Raw genomic sequence first — 15,732 nt, 5'->3', positions numbered from 1 at the left:
CCACAAAACACTACAAAACACAGAAGAAATCCATACAACTCCAGTGGCCTAATTAATGTCTTCTGAAGTGAAATGCTAGGTGTGTGTAATAAATAGATCAATATTTAAAACTTTTTCTACTAAAAATGTCCGCTTCCGGCCAGCTTTAGGTTTGTACGTTGATGAAATGTAACTTTATTTAACCAATCAGGTTGTAAACTGGTCAACGAAAACCTCATTTGATTGGTTAAAAGAAGCAGGTTGACCCGCCTTGCTCCTCGCGCTACAAAACTCTTGTTAGAAAGTCGTGTCAAAAGTGTGAGTGCCAACAAAAGGGAAGACGGAACAATGTGCAAGGGTGTAGATTTGGCTCTGTCTGGGGGGGGGGGGGTTATGTCTCCCCCACCCCCCTGGAATCTACACCCCTGACAATGTGTATCCGATTATTTCTTGAATTGTATTTTATTTTATTGTATTTGTTTATTTATTTTTTGCCACAAACACAAATTGTTTACTCTTTTGCAATAGTTTATTTGTACACATACAGACTGATTCTACATAGTTAATAAATTTTGCATTTCATGACACTCTTTCTTCGCTTGCATAACACTGTTTGCAGATTTGCATGATTTTTGGCCATTTTTGGTGCAAAAACTGTGCCAAAAGTCTAAGCGCGAAAAAAAAAAAAGAAAGCCAGAAGACTACAGATCAAATTTCAAATTCACAACACATGAATTAAACTTATGCAAAGCTTTAAAGTATTGCTTTAAAAATTCAGAAAAAGCTCTTGATATTTATTTTTTTTTTTTTTTTACAAAACTTGATGTATAATAATACATATATAATATGTTAACGTTTAAAATAAATGTAAAATAACATGTATGTAATTAAGCCAGTAGACTGTGTATAGCAAAGTCCATATAAAGTCTGAGACCATTAATGAAATTGCTTCTTTATTTATTTTATTTTTTTCTAATTTAACACAAATCAACAAATCATGTTCATAATACTTGTATTATCAGCATGACAATTTGAGTGAAAAGTTGAATTAAACAAAAATTTAAAATAATAGTATTTATGCCCTTCATTCACAATGACAGACTGCACTTGAGCTGGCATGAGCTCCACAAGTTTGCACATAAACTGAGGTACACATGGCAGTTGACGGTAAGTGGTTGCCTTGACAACAGAGCGCGACACAACCCTCCTGAACGCGTTGCCAGGTTAAAAATGGAAATTTCAGTGTTATTGTCAACAATAAACAACTAATATTGCCATAAAACTTGTAATTTCAAATTTCAACCAAATATTGTGACAATAAATGTTGTGTTATGTCGACGCGACGCTTGCGTAAAGTCTCTGATTGGTCGACAGGGTGCCGACGTCAGGATTCGACCCGGTGAGTCGAGCTCGCATGCAGCTCGATGAATTAATTATATAAGTACTAGGTGCTTTGCGTCGATTTGTCGCTTGCTTGTCACAGCCACTGCAGCAGATTCACTTGATGAAATAATGTATGTTTAGAAATGGACAGATTAAGTGGTAAGTACTGAATAGTTTGCTTACAGGTTTAATTAGATAGAATCGCAGACAAATGAAGTTTGCAAATCATCTTTCGCAGTGCGGTGGATTTATGACGCGTTCTGTATTTACAAACAAACCTAAACTAATGTGCAGCTAAACGATTTATGTTTTTTTAGGCAACATCTATCATCATTATAGACATTCCTGTACTCTAGGGTCAAAGTAGTTTACCATCTAGCAAAATATCAAGCAAACATTTCACAATAAAGTTAGTGAGGTTCGATTTTCGAAATGTTAGAACAACAGATATACTGTTGAAAATGAGTAAGGAGAATGTGGACACTTTCTGGTCATCAGACGTCAGTGGAACATGTTCATAGCTGATGTAATAATGTGCATAGAAATAACACAACAGTCATTGTGCTTGTAGTAATGATAGCATCGTATTGCTCGAGTTGTTATATTATTGATGTTGTCAGTGTCAGTTGTGCGGTTCACCTGTGTATGGATATCTGCTCTTATGAGAGAGTGATGGCCCTTAGAGTGATCTCTCTAAACGACTGGCAGTCTGTGTTCTTGTTCCTTACTTAAAGGGAAAGTTCATTTCTCTCTTCATTTACTCACCCTCATGCCATCCCAGATGTGTATGACTTTCTTTCTTCTGCAGAACACAAATTATGATTTTTAGAAGAATATTTCAGCTCTGCAGGTCCATGTATAGCAAGTGAATGGTGACCAGAACTTTGAAGGTCCAAAAAGCACATAAAGTCAGCATAAAAGTAATCCATACAACTCCAGTGGTTTAATCCATGTCTTCTGAAGCGATATGATAGGTGTGGGTGAGAAACAAATACTTAAGAATATTTAAGTCCTTTATTTTTAAATATAAATCTATTGCTATTCCGAACATATCCGTAGCGCATCGTTAAAATATTGTAATTTGCCCCCCCCCCCCAACAGGGCTAGGTATTGATACAGATTTACCGTTCCGATTCACAAGCTCTCGGTTCGATTCAGAATTCGATTTGATTCGAAATCAATTTACACTACCGGTCAAAAGTTTAGGGTCACTTACTCATTCTTTATTTTATTTTTTTTTCTTCACATTTTAGAATAATAGTAAAGTCATCAAAACTATGGAATAACAGAAATAGAACTATGGGAATTATGTTGTGACTAAACAAAATCCAAAATAAATCAAAACTGTGTTATATTTTAGCATCTTCAAAGTAGTCATGCTTTGCCTAGAATTTGCAGACATGTACTCTTGACATTTTCTCAACCAACTTCTTGAGGTATCAGCCTGGGATGCTTTTTAAACAGTATTGAAGGAGTTCCCATCTATGTTGGGCACTTATTGACTGCTTTTCTTTATTATTTGATCCAAGTCATCAATTTAAAAAAAAAAATGTTTTAATTCAATTTTAGTTTTATAATGAAATAAATGAATATGGTGACACAATTATATTTTTGTCTACAAAACTAATTTCAAACATTTAAGCATACGCCTTCAGATCAAAAGATTTTTAAGCTCATGAGAAACATTTCAGTCAAGTGTTTCAAAACTTTTGAACAGCAGTGTATATGGGTTTATTTCAGTTATAATGTCCACTTTGCTTACATATAAAAGTAATGACCTCCCAGCTAATGCTGTTACTTATACAAGGGACCTTTTAACTAGGTACATTAGGAAAACATTATTTTATACTTATTATGTTTTATAATTTTTTCACTATTTTAGTCACATTTAGCATTTGAAAAATGAACAAATCCATGTATTTCACCAATAGATATATGATATTGCAAATAATATATTTTGTTACATGTTTATTGTTTACATGCATAATTTGTTCTATTTACAAGTATTTACATCGATTTGTTGAACACGTGCTAAAACGTTACTGTCTCTAACAAAAAACAGCGCCTTTAAATGAGCACATGTTAGCTAAAGAGGACTCAGATGGCTTTACCTCATCTGCGCAATGCATGATTAGAATTAAATGTTTTTTTTTTTTTTAAATGTGTGTAGTTGTTTTTGATCAACAGCTGACTGTAAAGAACAGAAAGGGTATTAAAAGAGACAGTATTCAATGACAGATGGGTTACGTGGATCTTGTCCTGAAACATACATTACACGGAACAACATTTACTCTCAACATGCTGTAAAAGGATCTCGCTGCTGAACACTTCATGACTAAACTACACAATTACTTCTGAGTGAAATCTGCACATTTACCAGCCAGTGACTAATCACAGACATTTTTAGTCGAAATTTGGTTGCAAATGCGAGTGATTTCCTCTCACTGTAGTACAGGGTTGCACATTGAGTGAAAGATCGATCTTGGGATTTAAGGATCAATATTGAGATTGCTCAAATGAAGATCGTAATTAGGGATTGGGTAAAAATATTGTTTTTCCGATTTTCTCAATCTTCCTTTGAACGATCTTGATATCGATTTTAAAATCCCAAGATCGATCTTTCACTCAATGCACAACCCTTTACTACACAGAGAGGAAATCACTCGCATTTGCAACCAAATTTCACGCTATGTGACTAAAGTGAATATATTTGGCCACTATATAGATGTTTACATTTCACTCAGAAGTAATTGTGTAGTTTAGTCATGAAGTGTTCAGCAGTGAGATCTTTTTACAGCGTGTTGAGAGTAAAACTTGTTCCGTGTAATGTGTGTTCAAGGACAAGATCTGTCTCTTTTAACTATCTCTTTTAATAAAAAACAACTACAAATAAACATTTAATTCTAATCATGCATCACACAGATGAGGTAAAGCCATTTGAGTAGTTAACATGTGCTCATTTAAAGGTGCTGTTTACAGAAATGCTGTTTTTTGTTAAAGAGTCAGTAACGTTTTAGCACGTGTTCAACAAATCAATGTAAATACTTGTAAAAAGAAAAAATTATGCAATAAATATGTAACAAAAAGAATATATGAAATATAATATTTTATTTATTGATTGAATACATTTATTTGTTCATTTTTAAAAAGCCAAAATGTGACCAAAATGATGAAAAAGTAATAAAATATAATTAGTAAAATTAATATTTTCCTAATGTACCTAGTTTAAAGGTCCCCTGCATAATTAACAGCATTAGCTGGGAGATAATTTCTTTTATATGTAAGTAAAAGGGACATTATTACTGAAATAAACCCATATGAATCGATATTGAATCGAAATCGAATCGAGAGCTTGTGAATCAGAATCGAACTGAATCTGGAAATCTGTATCAACACCTAGCCCTAATCGAAATGCATCGGATTATCAATATTTTTACCCAGTCCTAAATTCCAATCATAACATGATGTTTTGCAATTTCCATGACTAATTCCTCGCACGCCCATCTTCTCCCCGACCATGATTTACCGTGTTCTGGATGAAGTGGGCTAGTTTTGGCTGACATGGAAATCAAATAGTATCCATCTCTCCCTCCTGCCAGTGACCCATCTGTCCAGCTGCTAGATAAAATCGAGAAATACTTCTTCACAGGCACCCCCTTCACACTACAAACACACACATACCCGTGCCTTCTGAGTGCACTCTGCTTTTTCCGTCAGAGAAGTATGTTGGAAATTACCCTTAAAATTCCTGAGACACATCTTAGATTTTTTTTTATGTTTCTTGCTTTTTGAATTGCAATATATATTTTATGATAAATCCAGGTCAGTTTGGGAGAAAGCAGTGACCTTTGCAAAAGAACTTGAAGTGATATCATTGCCTTGTTAAATCTGTTTCTGTTTCATGTTCATCCAAAAATGAACATGCTGACATCATTTACTCACCCTCATGTTTTTCCAGAAACATATGACTGACTTTCTTCCATGGAACACAAAAAGGAGATATTCTGCAGTATGTCCTGGCTACTGTTTTCCATTCAGTGAAAGTGGATGAGGACTGAGGCTGTCAAGCCCCAAAACTGACAAAAACACTATAAAAGTGTGCCCTATATTCCAAGCCTTCTGAAGCCATTCAATAGCTTTGTGTTAGGAACCAGTGTTATTCACGGAAAATTGTCCTTCCTTCTAAACATGGCTCATCAAAATTGGTCAGGACTTAGATATTGGTCTGTCCCTCACTCAGAGCTATCGCAATGTCTTCAGAAGACTTGAAATGTAGCGTATTAATTATATTTATAGTGTTTTTATGGTGCTTTTTGCCATTTTCAGAGCTCAACAGCCTCAGTCCCCATTTGCTTGCATTTAATGGAAAAGAATGGCCAGGAGATTCTGCAGAACATATTTTGTGTTCCATGGAAGAAGTAAAGTAATATGGATTTGTAATGACAACATGGTGAGTAAATGATGACAGCATTTTCATTTTTGGGTGAACTATTCCTTTAACATCAGCTTCTTCATGTACAGTAAATCCTCTTTATGTAAATCTCTTCAATATAAATCAATAGTGGCTGAATCTATCTGCCCCGCTTTGCTTGAAATCTTCAAGGTTGCTCGTTTTGTTTCTGGGCCATCAGCATTCCTGTCAAAGACAGATCAATAAGGGAAAAATGGATCCGTTTTCACAGACTGACTATTTAACAAGATTAACCTTGTTTCTCACAAACGTTTTATGGTCTGCAATATTGATTCAGTATTGATTCAATCGGAGTCACCACTTTTTTTGTAGGACACTTAATAATTACCTCATGAAATCATTTGAAACACAATTCAACAGTAAGTTTAATAGCAAGAATATTGTTGTGTCTATAAGACATATTTCTACCATGTCTCAAGGCCTATATATAAAATAAAATACAATTATACATTAAAGTTAAATAGATGTATTTGTGTTTTATTTGAATGCAATATGTATTTAATTATTTGTATTATTATTATTATTATTATATTTAAAATATTATATAACATATATGTACTGTGTGTGTGTGTGTATAATATATATATATATATATATATATATATATATATATATATATATATATATACAGTATATTACAGTTGAAGTCAGACGTTTACATACACTTAGGTTGAAGTCATTAAAACTCATTTTTTAACCACTCCACAGATTTAATATTAGCAAACTATAGTTTTCACAAGTCGTTTAGGACATCTACTTTGTGCATGACACGAGTAATGTTAAAAAACAATTGATTGTTTCACTTTTAATTGACTATATCACAATTCCAGTGGGTCAGAATTTTACATACACTAAGTTAACTGTGCCTTTAAGAAGCTTGAAAAATTCCAGAAAATTATGTCAAGCCTTTAGACAATTAGCCAATTAGCTTCTGATAGGAAGTGTACTGAATTGGAGGTGTACCTGTGGATGTATTTTAAGGCCTACCTTCAAACACAGTGCCTCTTTGCTTGACATCTTGGAAAATCAAAAGAAATCAGCCAAGACCTCAGAAAAAAAATTGTGGACCACCACAAGTCTGGTTCATCCTTGGGAGCAATTTCCAAATGCCTGAAGGTACCATGTTCATCTGTAAAAACAACAGTACGCAGGTATAAACACCATGGAACCACGCAGCCATCATACTGCTCAGGAAGGAGACGCATTCTGTCTCCTAGAGATGAACGTAGTTTGGTGCGAAAAGTGCAAATTAATCCCAGAACAACAGCAAAGGACATTGTGAAGATGCTGGAGGAAACCGGTAGATAAGTATCTATATCCACAGTAAAACGAATCCTATATCGACATAACCTGAAAAGCTGCTCAGCAAGGAAGAAGCCACTGCTCCAAAACTGCCATAAAAAAGCCAGACTACAGTTTGCAAGTGCACATGGTGACAAAAATCGTACTTTTTGGAGAAATGTCCTCTGGTCTAATGAAACAAAAATTTAACTGTTTCGCCATAATGACCATCGTTATGTTTGGAGGAAAAAGGGTGAGGCTTGCATCCGATCACACGGACTGGGAGATGTTCCGGTCCGCCTCTGATGATGACATCGAGCTTTACGCTGTTAGCGTAATGTGTTTCATCAGAACGTGCATAGAGGATGTGTTTCCGACCAGAACAATACGGATCTATCCAAATCAGAAGCCATGGATTAATAGCGATGTTCGCGCGGCACTTAATGTGCGGACCTCCGCTTTTAATTCCGGGAACGCGGAGGAGCATAAACAAGCCAGTTATGCCCTCCGAAAAACTATCAGAACCGTAAAACGCCAGTACAGGAGCAAGATTGAAGGACAGTTTAACACCACCAACTCTAGAAGCATGTGGCAGGGAATTAACATCATCACGGACTTTAAAGCGAATAAAAACACCATTAACACCGCTGCCTCTCTCCCGGATGAGCTAAATACTTTTTATGCTCGTTTCGAGGGAAATAACACTGCCCTCGCGGAGAGAGCTCTCGCGGCTGAAGCTACAGAGGTTAGTTCACTCTCCGTCTCTGTAGCGGATGTAACACGATCCTTCCGACGGGTGAATATCCGCAAAGCCGCGGGCCCAGATGGCATTCCGGGCCGCGTCGTCAGAGCATGCGCGAACCAGCTGGCTGGTGTTTTCACAGACATTTTCAACCTTTCCCTCTCTTTGTCTGTAGTCCCCACATGCTTTAAAACATCCACCATTGTGCCTGTTCCAAAACAATCAAAAATAACTTGCTTAAATGACTGGTGTCCTGTTGCTCTGACCCCCATCATCAGCAAATGCTTTGAGAGACTAAACAGAGGTTACATCTGCTCTGTATTGCCTCTCTCTCTTAACCCGTTGCAGTTTGCTTACCGCAACAACCGCTCCACTGATGATGCCATTGCATCTACAATACACACTGCTCTCTCCCACCTGGAAAAAAAGAACACTTATGTGAGAATGCTGTTTGTAGACTACAGCTCAGCATTCAACACCATAGTGCCCTCCAAGCTAGATGAGAAACTCCGGGCTCTGGGCTTAAACAGCTCGCTGTGCAGCTGGATCCTGGACTTCCTGTCAAGCAGACGCCAGGTGGTTAGAATAGGCAGCAACATCTCCTCCTCACTGACCCTCAACACTGGAGCCCCACAGGGCTGTGTTCTCAGCCCACTCCTGTATTCCCTGTACACACATGACTGTGTGGCAACACATAGCTCCAATGCCATCATTAAGTTTGCTGATGACACGACGATGGTAGGTCTGATCACTGACAATGATGAAACAGCCTACAGAGAGGAGGTGCACACTCTGACACACTGGTGTCAGGAGCACAACCTCTCCCTCAACGTCAGTAAGACAAAGGAGCTTGTGGTGGACTTCAGAAGAAAAGACAGAGAACACAGTCCCATCACCATCAATGGAGCACCAGTGGAGAGAGTCAGCAGCTTCAAGTTCCTGGGTGTCCACATCACTGAGGAACTCACATGGTCCATCCACACTGAAGTCGTTGTGAAGAAGGCTCATCAGCGCCTTTTCTTCCTGAGACGGCTGAGGAAGTTTGGAAGGAACCGCCACATCCTCACACGGTTCTACACCTGCACTGTGGAGAGCATCCTGACTGGCTGCATCTCCGCCTGGTACGGCAATAGCACCGCCCACAACCGCAAAGCACTGCAAAGGGTGGTGCGAACTGCCAGACACATCATCGGAGGTGAGCTTCCCTCCCTCCAGGAAATATATACAAGGCGGTGTGTGAAAAAAGCTTGGAGGATCATCAGAGACTCCAGCCACCCAAGCCATGGGCTGTTCTCACTGCTACCATCAGGTAGGCGGTATCGCAGCATCAGGACCCGCACCAGCCGACTACATGATAGCTTCTTCCCCCAAACAATCAGACTTCTGAACTCTTGATCTCCCATGATCAAATACATCAGCACTGCACTTTATTACCCTTACTCTTATATCTCACACCGGACTGTCATAAATTATATTATTATTATATTATATTCTCTCTCAACAACTGACTATCAACCGACAGCCTGAGTGTCAATACAGTACAATACTGTACATTCTACATTATATATATATATATATATATATACTTTTTTATATATTTTTATTTTTATTGAATAATGTGTATCTATATAGTGCATATTGTATACTGTACAGTGTATGTTATTATTTGTATATTGTTGAGTGTAATTATGTGTATATCAGATGTTTAATTGTGCTGTGCTAATTTGATGTTATTGTAAATTGGTATATGTCTCATCACTGTCATGACTGCTATGTTGATCGGAACTGCACCCAAGAATTTCACACACCATTGCACTTGTGTATATGGCTGTGTGACAATAAAGTGATTTGATTTGATTTGATTTGAAGCCAAAGAACACCATCCCAACCGTGAAGCATGGGGGTGGCAGCATCATGTTGTGGGGGTGTTTTACTGCAGGAGGGACTGGTGCACTTCACAAAATAGATGGCATCATGAGAAAGGAAAATTATGTGGATATATTAAAGCAACAACTAAAGACATCAGCCAGGAAGTTAAAGCTGGTCGCAAATGGGTCTTCCAAATGGACAATGACCCCAAGCATACCTTCAGAGTTGTGGCAAAATGGCTGAAGGACAACAAAGTCAAGGTATTGGAGTGGCCATCACAAAGCCCGGACCTCAATCCGATAGAAAATTTGTGGGCAGAACTGAAAAAGCATGTGTGAGCAAGGAGGCCTACAAACCTGACTCAGTTACACCAGTTCTGTCTGGAGGAATGGGCCAAAATTCCAGCAACTTGTGAGAAGCTTGTTGAAGGCTACCCAAAACATTTGACCCAAGTTAAACAATTTAAAGGCAATGCTACCAAATACTAACAAAGTGTTTGTAAACTTCTGAGCTACTGGGAATGTGATGAAATAAATAAAAGCTGAAATAAATAATACTCTCTACTATTATTCTGATGTTTCTCATCCTTAAAATAAAGTAGTGATCCTAACTGACCTAAGACAGGGAATGTTTTCTACGATTAAATGTCAGGAATTGTGAAAAACTGAGTTTAAATGTATTTGGCTAAGGTGTATGTAAACTTCTGACTTCAAGTGTGTGTGTGTGTGTGTGTGTGTGTGTGTGTGTGTGTGTGTGTGTGTGTATATATATATATATATATATATATATACACACACACAGTGGATATAAAAATTCTACACACCCCTGTTAAAACAGCAGGCTTTTGTGATGTAAAAAATGAAACAAAGATAAGTCATATCAGACTTTTTGCACCTTTAATGTAAAAATTACAACCTATGCAATGCCACTGAAAACCAAAGTGACACATTTCAGAGAAAAAAAATAAAAATAAAAAACTTAGAATAACTTAACTGCATAAGTGTGCACACCCTTTTATAATTGGGTATGTGGCTGTGTTCAGAATCAACCAATCATCAATCTTGTGAAATAGTACACACCTGTCTTTACTCCAAATAAATCTCAGCTGTTCTTGTAGGATTTTTCTGACACAAGCTGACACAATGCTATTACAAGAGCCATGGGCCACAATGAGCTTACAAAGCATCAACAGGATCTCATTGTTGAAAGGTATCGCTCAGGTGAGGGCTACAAGTTTTTTTTACAAGGCATTAGATATACCATGGAACACAGTGAAGTCAGTCATCAACAAGTGGAGAAAGTATGACACAACAGTAACATTATCAAGAACAGGACGTTCCTCCAAAATTGATGAGAAGACAAAAAGAAAACTAGTCAGGGAGGCTGTCAAGAGGCCTACAGCAACATAAGGAGCTGCAGCTCTTTCTAGTATTGGTTGTTCCCTACATGTGACAACTATCTCCTGTATTCTTCATCTGTCTGGGCTATGGGGCAGGGTGGCAAGACCAAGCCTTTTCTGATGAAGAAAAAAAAAAAAAACATCCAAGCCCAGCAAAAACCTATATCCAGTCTCCCAAAACCATGTGGAAAAATGTGTTATGGTCTGATGAGTCCAAGATTTAACTTTTTGGCCCAAAGTGTAAAAGGTATGTTTGGTGCAAAAACAACACAGCACATCAGCAAAAGAACACCATACCCACGGTGAAGCATGGTGGTGGCAGCATCATGCTTTTGGGCTGCTTTTCTTCAGCTGGAACTGGGGCTTTAGTGAAGGTGGATGGAATCATGAATAGCTCCAAGTACCAGTCAGTTTTGGCACAGAACCTTCTGATGTCTGCTAGAAAGCTGAAAATGAAGAAATCTTTCACCTTTCAGCATGACAATGATCCAAAGCACACATCCAAATCAACAAAAGAATGGCTTCAGCAAAAAGATGAATGTTTTGGAATGGCCCAGCCAGAGCCCAGACCTGAATCCTATGGAAAATCTGTGGGGGACACCTGAAGAGGGCCATACACAGGAGATGCCCTCGCAGTTTGACAGATCTGGAATGTTTTTGCAAAGAAGAGTGGGAAAATATTCCCAAGTCAAGATGTGCCAAGCTAATAAACTCTTATCCAAACAGACTGAGTGCTGTAATAAAATCAAAGGGTGCTTCAACTAAGTATTAGTTCAGGGATGTGCACACTCATGCAGTTTGGTTATTCTAAGTTTTTATTTTTTTTCTCTCTGAAATGTCACTTTGGTTTTCAGTGGCATTGCATAAGTTGTAATTTTTACATTAAAGGTGCACAAATTCTGATATGATTTATCTATGTTTAATTTTTTACATCACAAAAACCTGCTGTTTTAACGGGGGTGGGTAGACTTTTTATATCCACTGTGTGTGTGTGTGTGTGTGTGTGTGTGTTATTTTTTGTATCTATTTTTCATAATATATTGTTGTTTTAACAACTATTCATTATTATTATTATTATATTTAGAGTATTATTAAACATTACACATGCATTATATATATGTTTCATATTTTAATATTTGTACTATGTTCAAATGTATTAAATCTTATTAATTAATAATATAAATATCATATTAAAATAATATTTTTAATCTATTTTTCATTGTAAATCTATTTTGTATTTTAAATATTATTTTATTATTATTATATTTAGTGTTATGTTATAGATAATACTATTTGTATTATGCTCCTATATATTAACTATATTATTTATTTATAAATAATATATTTAATTCATAATAAAATAATGGTTAATATTATAATAATTATTATAAAATATTTGTTTTATTATAAATAACTATATTAAATGATTTTGGCTTATAAAGTCTATTTATTTTTTCTTCATATATTTTCATTAATCATTTATATATGTTTGTACATGATTACACATTTCTTTCAAAATATGTTCATTGAAAAAATTACACTGTGTGGCATTTTTAAAGGTCGCTGGATTTTCTTGGCTGTAGCAATGGCCCTTAAACAAGCATAAAAGATAGTGCCTCAATACAGTGGACTGCTCGCCGTTTGATTTCATTTGTGTCTGTTTCAAGCGTCCATTCCTCCCCCAAACACCTCAACAACACCTGCCCACCCTAACCCCACTCATTATTTTTTGTGTTCCTCATGTGACTTTTTGTCACAGCACAATTGCAATGCTTTGCCATTGGTCAGCTGCGTTGAAAGAGCATTGGTATCCCGGGCAACGGAATGGCAGCAGCACTTCACATCGTCTCCTCAAACCCTCCTAATGTTTCACACGCTGCTGCCTGATGTCTCAACCATTTCTCACTCTCAGATATGTCTTGCACTTTCTAAAGATAGCATTTTAGGTGTGTAACCTGTTTTTACCATATTTTATTTAACATTTTGAAGTTAAAGTCCTTGAAGCTGAAGTTGTAGTTTCATGCAAACTTGCGGAGTGTTTATATATGTATATATAAAATATGATAGATATGTAAGACTTCTTTCGGCTGCTCCTGTAAGGGGTCGCCACAGCAGAACATCCGTGATCCGCATATTTGACTTGGCACAGGTTTTTACACCGGATGCCCTTCCTGATGCAACCCCCAGTGGCTGGGGGACTCTCACTCACACCTAAAGGGCAATTTAGTGTCTCCAATTCACTTAACATACATGTTTTTGGAATTGTGGGAGAAACTGGAGCACCCGGAGGAAACCCACACGAACACGGGGAGAACATGCAAACTCCAAACAGAAAGGCCAAGTTGAGCCAGGACTTGAATCCGGGACTTCATGCTAACCTCTGAGCTCCTCTACCCAGTTAAGAGATTATTTGTACTCTCCTGGAACCCAGAAAAGTATTTAATTATTATTTAATCAGAAATTAAAGGTATTTAAAAATCATAAATAAAATCAAGAGTCAACACACCATAAGCAAAAAATTATGTTTTTCATTTACACATCAATTTTAGTTTTTTTCTTTAACATGTCTTCTGTAACACTCATATTAAATATTGAAAAATATATTAGTTAAAGATTTTTGAATGCACACTAGTATGAATTAAGTTTAAACTAGCCGTGCCTGCATTTAAGGTGTTTAAGCAGCACTTCATCTCAGAAATAATTTCCATTAGACATACTGTTCATAAACCAAACTTTGCACATACGAATATCTCATATTTAATAGGAATACTATTAATTGTTTTTACCCTATTCACCTGTAGTGTCTCCCTAACAGGTGCATACAGATACACTAAAGACCTGATGTCTCCTATAGAGGACATTGGGAATTTTTTTTTGCCGTTCTTGTACAATAAAACCATATTCAAATCATATCTGCAAATACAATGAAATTTACCATGAGATGTTGTTTATTTACAAAAAACAATTTGACAAGCAATTAAATATAATTGCTAATTACAGAATAATATATTGTTCCTCTTTCCATATATGTTTTTTAAATTGTGATGTCAGACATAAATATATATATATCTGTAGTTAGGCCAAAATGTTCTCTTAACTTAGTCCACGTCCACAGTAATCCATTTACGGTAAATTGTGAAAACTTATTTTTAGTTTCCTAAGAACACGTCATTGTTTTCCAAAGAACTTGGTTATGGAGAGCGTTTTCGTAACGCTTCATTTTGGTTGGAGGAAAATACCGTTCTAGTGTGGATGGTCACAGAGAAATTCAGAAAAAAACAAGCCTCCTCTACAGAGGACAAAAGTAAGTGGCTGGGTCCCATGAGGATATAAAGTCTATCACTAATAATGCTGCTTTTTCTAATTATTAAAATCTTAAAGTGTCCTTGGTTTCGGTAATTAGTGGAAAGCGATACTTTTTTGTGTTACCATGGTAGCATAAGAAGTAAAATATTCTGCAGGGAGTGCTGTTGAATTCAAGAGATGCTTAGCAAACACTCGACAAAGAGGACACCTCTTGATTGGTTCTTCTCAGTACAATTTTGTCGTTTATTGTAGCTCAGGATGTATGTTGCCATCAGTGTGCCATTAAATTCAAATAATATTGAATTATTTCAAGCATGTTTTAAAGGTATTACATAATTCTCATATGTCAATTTGTGTTATTTTAAAGTTTTGATGACTTTAATGTTATTCTAACACATGGAAAAAATACTGTCGTAATAAAGAATAAGTAGGTGTGTTCAAACCTTCGACTTACAATATAAATAAACTGAAGCCTTGTTGACAGATATGATATCATTAAACAATCCTGAAATTCCAGTAGACCTGATACAGTCAGGTCTGATTTCTTTCTGGAATCTCACCAATCCTGTAATTTACTGTACACAAACCTGCTCATAATCCTCTCACTACAACCCTACACTGTTCCAACAGGCAGCTCAACAATGCTTTACTCATAGAAGACGTGTGCTGGCTACATTTCAGCAAATTCTATTGCATGTGTATTGGATTGTCATGACCTTTTTGGGTGTCGGGTTCTACAAGTTTTTCTATCAAGATTAATTTCTGTTATTCAAATAAACCCTGGAGCATGAATATATGATATGGGGGCACTGTTGGATTCAGAGGAAATACATATATTATTCTAGCCCATACGGTTCAGAAGTTATTCGAGAAACGTGAAATAGTTTATAATAGTGCCACATTGTAGCCGATTCTCACATAATTTGGTATACAGCTTAATTTTGGTAACCTGTAAGAGAATGCCAAATTTCATAATGATTGGCTGTTCACAATCAAGTTATTAGCTGCTGAAATTTGTTTGTCTGTTGGTGGCCATTTTTGTTGGTTTTTCTAATCTATATTAAGGATTTGCTAGCCCAACCAAATATGCATGTCAAATTCCAACTTCCTTGATGAAATTCTTACAGAGTTTTTAGTTATAGCCCCTTCTAGGTGCAGAATTGGGCGAAATGTGGCATGCATCCTCTCAATGTCTTCACGTCGAAGTTTACCAAGTTTCGTTAAGTTTGGACTTTGTGTTTAGAAAATATAGGTCGATAAGTGAAAATGTGCTGCGCTTAAACAATTTTTTGGCTTGTAACT

At 36.6% G+C, this 15,732-nt stretch overlaps 1 protein-coding gene across 1 annotated transcript in view; it reads left to right on the top strand.

The window, feature by feature from the left end:
• Positions 1-1,417: 1,417 nt before the first annotated feature.
• Positions 1,418-15,732, top strand: part of LOC127437674 (ras association domain-containing protein 8-like) — a 69,394-nt gene continuing 55,079 nt past the window's right edge. The window contains exon 1 of the mRNA XM_051692740.1: positions 1,418-1,521. The gene's annotated coding sequence lies outside the window, so the exon portion shown is untranslated. The remainder of the gene's footprint in view (positions 1,522-15,732) is intronic.

Source organism: Myxocyprinus asiaticus, chromosome 48 (assembly GCF_019703515.2).
Source record: "Myxocyprinus asiaticus isolate MX2 ecotype Aquarium Trade chromosome 48, UBuf_Myxa_2, whole genome shotgun sequence".
In the NCBI taxonomy this organism is placed as follows: Eukaryota; Metazoa; Chordata; class Actinopteri; order Cypriniformes; family Catostomidae; genus Myxocyprinus; species Myxocyprinus asiaticus.
Note: the sequence above shows the minus strand (reverse complement) of the source record. Positions and strands in the feature narration are given on the sequence as shown.